Below are 12,570 nucleotides of genomic sequence, written 5' to 3'. Positions count from 1 at the left end.
TAGTGTACCTGAAAGTGATGAGGAGAATGGAACCAAGTTGGAAAATACTCTTCAGGATATTACCCAGGGGGAATTCCCCAACATAGCAAAACATGCTAACATTCAAATTCAAAGAATACAGAGAACACCACAATGATACTCCTCAACAAGAGAAACCCCAAGATAAATAATCCTCAGATTCACCAAGGGCAGCCAGAGAGAAAGGTCGGGTTATCCATGAAGGGAGCCCATCAGACTCATGGCAGATCTCTCAGCAGAAACTCTCCAAGCAAGAAGTGGGGGCCAATATTCAACATTCTTAAAGAAAAAAAAAAATCAACCCAGAATTTCATATCCAGCCAAACTAAGTTTCATAAGTGAAGGAGAAATAAAATTCTTTACAGGCAAGAAAATTCTGATGAATTTTGTCTCCACCAGGCCTCCCTTACAAGAGCACTTGAAGGAAACCCTAAATATGAAAAGGAAAAAACAGGATTAGCCACTGCAAAAACATACCAAACTGTAAAGACCATCAACATTATGAAGAAACTGCATCAACTAAGGCAAAATAACCAGCTGGCATCATAATGACAGGATCAAATTCACACATAACAATATTAACCTTTAATGTAAATGGGCTAAATGCCACAATTAAGAAAACACAGACTGGCAAAAAAACCCATTGTACCTTATTCAAGAGACACATCTCATGTACAAAGACACACATAGGCTCAAAATAAAGGGATGGAGGAATATTTACTAAGCAAATGGAAGGCAAATGGAAGGAGTGGTTGCAATTCTAGTCTCTGATGAAACAGACTTTAAACCAACAAAAATCAGAAAAGACAAAGAAGGACATTATCTAATGGTAAAGGGATCAATGCAACAAGAAGAGCTAACTATCCTAAATATATATGCACCCAACACAGGAGCTTCCAGATTCATAAAGCAAGTTCTTAGAGAGCTACAAAGAGACTTACACTTCCATACAATAAAGTAGGAGACTCTAACACCCCACTGTCAATGTTAAACAGATCAATGAGACAGAAAATTAACAATGATAGGACTTGAACTCAGCTCTGGACCAAGTGGACCTAATAGGTATCTACAGAACTCCCCTCCCCAAATCAACAGAATATACATTCTTCTCGGCACCACATCATACTTATTCTAAAATTGACCACATAATTGGAAGTTAAACACTCCTCAGCAAATGCAAAAGAACAGAAATCCTAACAGTCTCTCAGACCACAGTGCAATCAAATTAGAACTCAGGATTAAAACTGCACAACTACATAGAAACTGAACAACCTGCTTCTGAACAACTAGTAAGTAAATAACGAAGTTAAGTCAGAAATAAAGAAGTTCTTTAAAGCCAATAAGAACAAAGACACAATGTAATGGAATCTCTGGGATACAGCTAAAGCAGTGTTTAGAGGAAAATTTAAAGCACTAAATGCCCACAGGAGAAAGCAGGAAAGATAAAAAATGAACACCCTAACGTCACAATTAAAAGAACTAGAGAAGCAAGAGCAAACAAATCCAAAAGCTAGCAGAAGACATGAAATAACTAAGATTAGTGCAGAACTGAAGGATATAAAGACATGAAAAACCCTTCAAAAAATTAATGAATCTAGGAGCTGTTTTTGAAAAGGTTAACAAAATAGACCACTAGCCAGACTAATAAAGAAGAAAAGAGAGAAGAATCAAATAGACACAATAAAAACTGATAGGGGGGAGTTCACGACTGATCCCACAGTAATACAAACTACCATCAGAGAATACTATATCTCTATGCCAATAAACTAGAAAATTCAGAAGAAATGGATAAGTTCCAGTACACATACACCCTCCCAAGACTAAACCACAAAAAAGCAGAATCCATCAATAGATCAATAACAAGTTCTGAAATTGCAGCAGTGATTAATAGCCTATCAACCCAAAATACCCAGGACCACATAGATTCACAGCTGAATTCTACCAGAGGCACAAAGAGGAGCTGGTACCATTCCTTCTGAAACTATTTCTAACAAGAGAAAAAGAGGTCTCCTACCTAACTCATTTTATGAGGCCAGCATCATCCTAATATCAAAACATGCAGAGACAGGATGAAAAAAGAAGATTTCAGGCCAATATCCCTGATGAACATCAATGCAAAAATCCTCAATAAAATACTGGCAAACCAAATCCAGCAGCAAATCAAAAAGCTTATCCACCATGTTTAAGTTGGCTTCAACCCTGGGATGCAAGTCTGGTTCAATATATGCAAATCAATAAATGTTATCCACCACATAAAGAGAACCGATGACAAAAACCACATGATTATCTCAATAATACAAAAATATACTACAAGGCAGAAAAGGTCTTCAACAAAATTCAACACCCCTTCATGCTAAAAACTCTCACTAAGCAAGGCATTGATGGATCATATCTCAAAATAATAAGAGCTATTTATGACAAACCCACAGCCAATATCATACTGAATGAGCAAAACATGAAAGCATTCCCTTTGAAAACTGGCACAAGATAAGGATGCCCTCTCTCACCACTCCTATTCAACATAGAATTGGTAGTTCTGGCCAGGGCAATCAGGCAAGGGAAAGAAATAAAGGGTATTCAAATAGGAACGGAAGTCAAATTGTCTCTGTTTGCAGATGACATGATTGTATATTTAGGAAACCTCACTGTCTCAGGCCAATAAACAACTTATGCTAATAAACAACTTCAGCAAAGTCTCAGGATACAAAATCAGTGCGCAAAAATCACAAGCACTCCTATACGCCAATAATAGACAGCCTAATCATGAGTGAATTCCCATTCTCAAATGCTACAAAGAGAATAAAGTACCTAGAAATACAATTTATAAAGGATGCAAAGGATCTCTTAAAGAAGAACTACAAACCACTCTTCAAGGAAATAAGAAAGGACACAAACAAACTGAAAAACATTCCTTGCTAATGGATAGAATCAATATCATGAAAATGGCCATACTGCCCAAAGTAATTTATAGATTCAATGCTATCCCCATCAAGCTGCCATTGACTTCCTTCACAGAATTAGAAAAAAACTACTTTAAATTTCATATGGAACCAAAAGACAACCTTTATCCCTAAGACAATCCTAAGGAAAAAGAACAAAGCTAGAGGCATCATGCTACCTGATTTGAAAATATACTACAAGGCTACAGTAACCAAAACCTCATGGTACTGGTATCAAAACAGATATATAGACCAATGGAACAGAACAGAGGCCTCAGAAATAATGCCACACATCTACAATCATCTGATTTTTGACAAACCTGACATAAACAAGCAGTGGAGAAAGGATTCCTTATTTAATATATGGTGTTGGGAAAATGGCTAGCCATATGCAGAAAACTGAAAGTGGACCCCTTCCTTAGACCTAATAGAAAAATTAATTCAATATAGATTAAAGACTTAAACATAAAACCTAGAACCATAAATACCCTAGAAGAAAACTTAGGTAATACCATTCAAGACATAGGCATGGGCAAAGACTTCATGACTAAAACACCAAAAGCAATGGCAACAAAAGCCAAAACTGACAAATGGAATCTAATTAAACTTAAGAGCTTCTGCACAGCAAAAGAAACTCTCATCAGAAAGAACAGGCAACCTACAGAATGGGAGAAAATTTTTGCAATCTATCCATCTGACAAAGGTCTTATATCCAGAATCAGCAAAGAACTTAAATTTACAAGAAAAAAACCAACTACCCCATCAAAAAGTGGGTGAAGGATGTGAACAGACACTTCTCAAAAGAAGACATTTATGCAACCAACAAACATGAAAAAAAGCGCATCATGTCTGGTCATTAGAGAAATGCAAATCAAAACCACAGTGAGATACCACCGCATGCCAGTTAGAATAGTGATCATTAAAAAGTCAGGAAACAACAGATGCTGAAGAGAATGTGAAGAATTAGGAACACTTTTATACTGTTGGTGGGGTTATAAACTAGTTCAACCATTGTGGAAGACAGTGTGGCAATCCTCAGGGATCTAGAGCAAGAAATACCATTTGACCCAGGAATCTCATTTCTCATTACTGGGTATATACCCAAAGGATTATAAATCATTCTACTGTAAAGACACATGCACACATATGTTTATTGCAGCATTATTCACAATAGCAAAGAGTTGGAATCAACGCAAATGGCCATCAATGATAGACTGAATAAAGAAAATGTGGCACATATACACCATGGAATACTGTACAGCCATAAAAAAAAGATGAGTTCACGTCCTTTGCAGGGACATGGATGAAGCTGGAAACCATCATTTTCAGCAAACTAACAAGGGAACAGAAAACTAAACACCACATGTTCTCACTCATAAGTGAGAGTTGAACAATGATGACAAATGGACACAGGAGGGAGGGGAACATCACACACTGGGGCCTGTCAGGGGGTGGGGCCTAGGGGAGGAATAGCACTAGGAGAAATGCCTAATGTAGATGACATGTTAATGGGTGCAGGAAACCACCATGGAACATGTATACCTATGTAACAAATCTGCATGTTCTGCACATGTATCCCAGAACTTAAACTATAATAATTGACAAAAAGAGTCAATTTGTGAATGTTTCTCAGTCTGAGGAATATGTCCTATCCATTAGAGGAGAAAATTTTTCACACAGGTGTGTAGTACTCTTTATGACTACAGTTCACCAGTGCCTATGGTCATACATTGTGTGTGTGCAATATATGTGTATTTAAATTGCTAACCAAGGGCCACTGATGTTTTAAACACAAGTGAAACAACAGCTCTTCTAAATGAGAAAGATTATTTAAAAAAAACTATTGACTGTCAAGTTGTAGGTGACTTCAGTCACTTGAATTGCTAGAAATAGGCAATTTGCTCTTTTTTGCTTTTTACCTTAAATAAATGAAGTTCTTCCCACTCATGAACACTATAGTAAAAGGTCAAAATATTTTATTCCCATCTCAGGAGCAAATGTCTCTAGAAGACATCATGCCCTACGCCTTTGCTGAGCAAAATAGCTAGAGTGGTAGCAATTTTTAATTACAGGATACAATGCTTTTCCAGTGACCTTTTGACTTTGGGACTTTAAAAAGCCTGTCCACTAATAAGACATAAAAACAGAAGAAACCTGAAGGAAAATGTCAATTTAAATGTTACATAGAATTTATTTAACTGTATATGAATAAAAGAAAATGAGTTCCATGTCTTTTTAAAAAATAAATAGTTTTTAAATATTTCAATTTCTTTTTCTTATTTATATTTATTGAATATGTGAATGTACACTTTTTGTTACTCTACTGATACTTGCTATTGAAATGATTTGTGGTTTTGATAAAGTAACACAATTTCTAAGTATATATTTTTTATGACAGAATAGGTATTTTATAAAGGAAGATAAAAGATAAGTTTCAAGCTGATCTATCAGATAAACAAAAATATTTCATGAAGAAAGTCTACCACTAAATTATTCATATTTAAAAAATATATAATTACAGAAGTATTCATATTCATTTCATAAATTCAGAAAAGCATTTTTAATTTAGAAAACCTATTATAACCTACCCAGCAATATCTACTATTAATATTTTGATGGATTTTATTTCAATATTAAGTGGTTAAGAGCATGGGATCAAGAGCCAGTTCAAAATACTGCTCTATCATTTACTAGCCTTGAAACTTTAAGCAAATCACTTAGCTACTTTGTGCCTTAGTTTTCATATCAATAAAACAGGCATGATAATAGACCTAATTTACAAGGCCATTGAGAGGTTTAACTGAGGTAAAACTAGTAAAGTGCCTAGAAAAAATCCTGGTACATAGTGAGAGTGCTATATGTAATAGCTTTAATTATTATTGCTAAGGTTTTCCCTTTCATTTTTTTATATTGATGACTTATTATGTTTGGAATGTCACCAGCTTAAAAATAATTATATACTTTCTGGAAATTTTGAAAAATATGGTCAAAATTTAAAAATAAAATTGTACTTATTACATGATCAGACATAAGCACTGTTCATATCTGGATGCACAGTTTAAAAACCACCTCTGATCATAACAGACCCAAAATACTTACATGTGATAAATATGTATATATTTATAAATACATAGAAATACATTTAACAGAAGTCACAAGAGTCTTGTACACTAACAATTACAAACACTGCTAAAGAAAATTAATTTCTAAATGATTAGAAAGACATTCCATATACATTAATTGGAATATTCAATATTCTTAAGATTATATTCTCCCTAAACTGATCTATCAATTCAGCACAATATCTATCAAAATTCTAGTGGGCTTTTTTGGGGACAGGAATTGATAAGATGATCCTAAAATGTATATGAAACTGCAAAACATCTAGAATAGACAAAACACTTCTGAAAAGAATAGCACAAGTAAGAAGGGGCCAAAATGGCAGACTAGATATAGCTGTGGTGAGAAGCTCCCACTGAAAAGAACAAACCAACTGAGAAATCCAGTTTCTTTCATTGGGACTGATTAGGCAATTGGTACAATACACAGAGAGTGAGGAAAAACAGGATGGTAAGGCTCATCTGGGTGCCACACATGGGCAAGAAGAGATCTCACCCCAAGCCAAGGGAGGTGGTAAGTGATTGTGCTACTCTGACTAGAAAACCAGACTTTTTTTTAATGGATCTGTGCAACTCTTGGATCAGGAGATCCCCCTGATGAGCCTACTCCAGCCACCAGGGCTTTGGATCCCAAGCATTGATCTGTGCAGATTCTCAGGAGCCACTTTGCTGGACACTGTTAAGAGTATGGAGCTACCCAGGGGAGGGATAGCTGTCATCACTGTGACTGCCTGCTGCCTAAGATGACTCAGCTCCTGGGGAGAGGGATGGTAGCCATCACTGCAGCTCCAGTCTGCCATTTTTCCCCTGCTTGTGCCCGGGAGACTGGACAGTTTGGACCAAAAAGGAATTACCTACAATACAGCACAATGGCTGGGGCCAATCATGGCCAGACTGCCTCTTTAGACTGCATCCCTCTTCACTGGTAGGCCTTCCTGCAGGAATTTCAGCAACTCCAGCCAAGAGTTTAGGGATAGAATTCTGAACTCCCTAAAACAGAGCTTTAAGGGGACTGGTAGCCATGGTCTCCATGGATCAGCAGACTTAGTCTTTCCCCCTGCTGGCTCTGAGGAATCCAGGCAGCCCAGACAAATAAGATTCGCCCAGTCCAGTGTACCCCTTCACCAAAGGGCAGCCATAGGTGCTTCATTAAGTGAGTCCTGGATCCCGTGCTTCCTGACTGGGTGAGATCCCTCCAACAGGGGTCACCAGACACATTATACAGGAGTGTTCCTCCTGGCATCAGGTTGGCGGCCCACTGGGACAGAGATCCCAGAGGAAGGAGTAGGCAGCCATCTTTGCTGTTCTTTAGCCTCCACTGGTGACAGTTCCAGGTACAGAAAGGACCCAGATGAGTAGAGTCTGGAGTGGATCCAAGGCAAACCACAGCAGCCCCAGGGAAGAGGGACCTGACTATTAAAAGAAAAACAAACAAACAGAAAGCAACCACTGCTTCAACAAAATTCCCCACAAAAAACATCCAAGGGTCAACAGCCTTAAAAATCAAAACTAGATAAACTCACGAAGATGACAAAAAAAATTAACAAAAAATGCTGGAAACTCAAAAACCCAAAGTGCCTCTTCTCCAAATGATTACAACACCTCTCCAGCAAGGGCACAGAACGGGGTGGAGGCTGAGATGGATGAATTGTCAGAAGTATACTTCAGAAGGTGGGTAGTAGTAAACTTTGCTGAGCTAAAGGAGCATGTCCTAACCTAATGCCAAGAAGCTAAGAGCCATTATAAACATCACAGGAGATGTTAACCAGAATAGCCCAGTTTAGAGAGGAACATAAATGACCTGATGGAGCTGAAAAACACAACACAAGAACTTCACAATGCAACCACAAGTATCAATAACTGAATAGACAAAGCAGAAAAAAAGAATTTCAGAGCTTAAAGATTATCACACTGAAATAAGACAGACAGACAAGATTATTTAAAAAAGAAGAAGAAAAGAGCAAAACCTCTGAAAACTATATGGTATTTTGTAAAAAGATTGCACCTATGTCTGACTGAAAGTGATGGAGAACAGAACCAAGTTGGAAAACACACTTCAGGCTATCATCCAGGAGAACTTCTCCAACCTAACAAGACAGGCCAACATTCAAATTCAGGAAATCCAGAGAACATCACTAAGATACTCACAAGAAGAACAACCCCAAGACACACAATCACAGATTTTCCAAGGTTGAAATGAAGGAAAAATATTAAGACCAGCCAAAGAGAAAAGGCAGGTCACTTACAAAGGAAAGCTCATCAGACTAACAGATGTCTCAGAAGAAGCTGTACAAATCAGAAGAGAGTGAAGGCAAATATTTTTTTTTTCCTTTTAGTTGCATTTATTTTAAGACTGAATTTACTCCCATGCCATAAGTTTTTGTTTCTTCAGTTTCTTCTGGGATATCTCCTTCTTCTGGGCAACCTCCTTTTCTGGTTTAGGAACAATCTGTTCCTTTTCAGTAAGGATCATCTCAATGTGGCAGGGAGAACTCATGTATGGGCTAATTCGACCATGAGCTCTGTAGGTCTGGCAGCACATCTTAGGTGCTTTGTTCACTTGGATATGCTCAATAACCAGAGAATATACATCTAAACCCTTAAGTTCAGCATTACTGTCTGCATTTTTAAGCAGGTGCAGCAAAAATTCAGCACTCTTTTTGGGCCACCGACCTTGTGTCCAGCCCCACTGCTTGGCCAGGGCACACCTGCCAACTCCACCATTGCAACGTCAGAATGGTATGCACTGTTTCTGCAAAGTGACATCTTTCAGATACTTTGTGGCTCTTTGTATATGCATACCCTTGATGGCCTGGGCAGTTTCACATGTGTTCTTAAAGTGAACACGAAGATTGGAACCTCTTGATTTGCATGACTTTGTGGGGTTCTCCGGATCGAGTGAATAGGGAAACATTTCCACAGATTACCTCAGACTGCTTAGGGAAAGAGGAAGAATGGTGACTTCTTGGAGAACTCTCAGCATTCTTAAAGAAAAGAATTTCTACCTGAGAATTTCATATCCAGCCAAACTAAACTTTATAAGCAAAGGAGAAATTAAATCCTTTTCAAACAAGCAAATGCTGAGGGAATTCATTACCACCAGGCCTGCCTTGCAAGAGCTCCTGAAGGAAGGACCAAATAAGGAAAGGAAAACCAATTACCTGCCACAGCAAAAACACACCAAAGTACAAAGTTCAATTACACTATGAAGCAACTATATCAACAAGTCTGCATCATGACAGGATAAAATTCACATATAACAATATGAACCTTAAATATAAATGGGCTAAATTCCCCAATTAAAAGACAGAATGGCAAGCTGAAGAAAGAGTCACTCACTGCCATGCTGTATTCCAGAGACCCATCTCATGTTTAAAGACACACATAGGCTCAAATTAAAGGATGGAAGAAATTTTACCAAATAAGTAGAAAGCAGAAAATGCAGAGGTTGCAATCCTAATTTCTGACACAAGAGACTTTAAATCAACAAAGATCAAAAAAGACAAGTGCATTACATAATGGTAAAGAGAACAATTCAAAAAGAAGAGCTAACCATCTTAAATATATATGCACCCAATACAGAAGTACCCAGATTCAAAAAACAAGTTCTTAGAGACGTACACAGAGACATAGACACAATAATAGTGGGAGACTTTAACACTCCACTGTCAATATTACAGATTAACAAGACAGAAGAAGAACAAGGATATTCAGGACTTGAACTCAGCTCTAGATTAAGTGCATCTGATAGATATCTACAGAATTCTCTAGCCCAAACAACAGAATATACATTCTTCTTACCACCACATGACACTTACTCTAAAATCAATCACATAATTAGAAGTAAAACACTTGTCAGCAAGTGCAAAACAACTGAAATCATAATGAGCAGACCACGCTGCAATCAAATTAAACTCAAGATTAAGAAACTCACTCAAAACCACACAACTACATGAAAATTGAACAACCTGCTCCTGAATGACTCCTGGGTAAATAATAAAATTAAGACAGAAATCAAGACCTTTTTAGAAATCAATGAGAACAAAGAGGCAATAAACCAGAATCTGTGAGACACCGCTAAAGCAGTGATGGAAATTTAAGGGACTAAATATCCACATCAAAAAGCTAGAAAGATCTCAGATTGACACCCTAACACCACAACTAAAAGAGCTACAGAACCAAGAGCAAACATACCCCAGAGCTAGCAGAAGACAAGTCATAACCAAGATCAAAGCGGAACTAAAACAAATTTACAATAAAAAAAATCACATTAAAAAGTGGGCAAAGAACATGAACATACACTTCTCAAAAGAAGACATTCATGCAGCCAACAAACATACGAAAAAAGCCTCAACACCACTAATTATTAGAGAAATGCAAATCAAATCCTCAGTGAGATACTATGTCCTGCCAGTCAGAGTGGTGATTATTAAAATGTCAAGAAACAAGAGATGCTGGTGAGGCTGTGGAGAAATAGGAATGTTTTTACATTCCTGTTGCTGGGAATATAAATCAGTTCAACCATTTTGGAAGACAGAGGGGTGATTCCTCAAAGACCTAGAACCAGAAACAGCATTTGACCCAGTGATCTCATTATTGAGTATATATCCAAAGGAATAGAAATCATTCTATTATAAAGATACATGCACACATATGTGCATTATAGCACTATTCACAATAGCAAAGACAGGGAATCACCCCAAATGCCCATCAATGACAGACTGGATAAAGAAAATGTGGTACATATACATCATGGAATACTATGCAGCCATAAAAAGAAACGAGATTAAGTCCTTTGCAGGGACATGGATGGAGCTGGAAGCCACTATCCTCAGCAAACTAACACAGGAACAGAAAACCAAATACTGCAGTTTTCACTTATAAATGGGGGCTAAACAATGAAAACACATGGACACAGGAAGGAAAACAACACACACTGGGGCCTATCGTGGGGAAGGAGAGCATCAGGATAAATAGCCAATGCATGCAGGGCTTAATACCTAGGTGATGGGTTGTTAGGTTCAGCAAACTGCCATAGCACAAGTTTACCTATGTAACAAACCTGCACATCCTGTACATGTATCGCAGAACTTAAAATTTAATTTAATTTATTTTTAAAAAGAATAGCACAGTGAGAAGACTCAATCTTTCAATTTCAAACTAATATAAAACTAGGCCAGGAGTAGTGGCTCACATCTTTAACCCTAACACTTTGGGTGGCTGATATAGTTTGCCTATGTCCTCACTCAAATCTCATCTTGAATTCCCATGTATTGTGGGAGGGACCTGGTAGAAGGTAATCGAATCATGGGAGCAAGTCTTTCCCATGCTGTTCTGGTAATAGTGAGTCCCATGAGATCTGATGATTTTAAAAGAAGGAGTTCCCTTGCACAAGTTCTCTCTCTTTGCCTGCAGCTGCCCATGTGAAACATGACTTGCTTCTCCTTGCCTTCTACCATGATTATAAGGCTTCCCCAGTCAGGTGGAACTGTTAAGTCCAACTAAACTTCTTTATTTTGTAAATTGCTCAGTCTTGCGAATGATAAAAATAGCAGCACGAAAACGAACTAACAGAGAGGCCAGGCAGATTGCTTGAGCACAGGACTTTGAGACCAGCTTTGGCAGCATGGCAAAACCCATCTCTCCAAAAAACAACAACAACCATGTATGGTGACACATGCCTGTAGCCCCAGCTATTCTGGAGGCAGAGGTAGAAAGAGCTCCTGAGCTAGGGAAGTTATGGCTGCAGTGAGCCTGATCATGCCACTGTACTCCAGTCTGGGTAATAGCATGAGGCCTTGTCTCAAAAAAAAAATGTAATATAAAACTAGTTAACAAAACAGTGTGCTATTGGCAAAAGAATAAACATATTCTTGTTTATAGATTTATAGACAATTCATTTGCCGTTTTAACAAATTATGCTTGAACAAGTGGATATCAATATGTCAAAAAATTTAAAAATGAACCTAGACCCTTACCTCTCATCATACACAAAAATTAACACAAAATGGGTCACATATTTAAAGAGCTAAAACAATAGACCTTTTAGAAGATAGCATAGAGGAAAATATTTAAGATCTTGGATGACGTAAAGATTTCTTAAATATTACACACCACCGAAAGTGTGGTTCATAAAAAATTTACTAAGTTGAATTTCCTCAAATTTCAAAACCTTTGTGCTTTATACGATTAAAAAATAAAAATGTAAATCACAGAAAGGAAGGAAATATATGCAAAAGGCATCTGATTTTTAAGTATATCCGGAATATACAATTTAACAATGACATATAAATATTTGAATAGCCACTAAGCAAAAACATGAACAATAGATTTGAATAAATATTTTACAAAAAGCAATGTATGTATGGCTGATAATCCCAAGAAAAGATGCTCAACATCATTAGTCGGTAGGGAAATGTAAATTAAAACTACAATGAGATACCATTTTATACCATTTTGGGGATGCTTTCCTCCCCCAACACCATTATAGTTAT

General features: G+C 37.4%; 1 protein-coding gene and 1 pseudogene across 3 annotated transcripts in view; both read right to left on the bottom strand.

The window, feature by feature from the left end:
* Positions 1 to 12,570, bottom strand: part of INPP4B (inositol polyphosphate-4-phosphatase type II B) — a 988,233-nt gene that overhangs the window by 883,613 nt on the left and 92,050 nt on the right. The gene's annotated exons all lie outside the window — the stretch shown is intronic.
* Positions 8,315 to 9,129, bottom strand: LOC144581746 (large ribosomal subunit protein uL22 pseudogene; annotated as a pseudogene).

The sequence above is a fragment of the Callithrix jacchus genome, chromosome 3 (assembly GCF_049354715.1).
Source record: "Callithrix jacchus isolate 240 chromosome 3, calJac240_pri, whole genome shotgun sequence".
NCBI classification, from domain to species: domain Eukaryota; kingdom Metazoa; phylum Chordata; class Mammalia; order Primates; family Cebidae; genus Callithrix; species Callithrix jacchus.
Note: the sequence above shows the minus strand (reverse complement) of the source record. Positions and strands in the feature narration are given on the sequence as shown.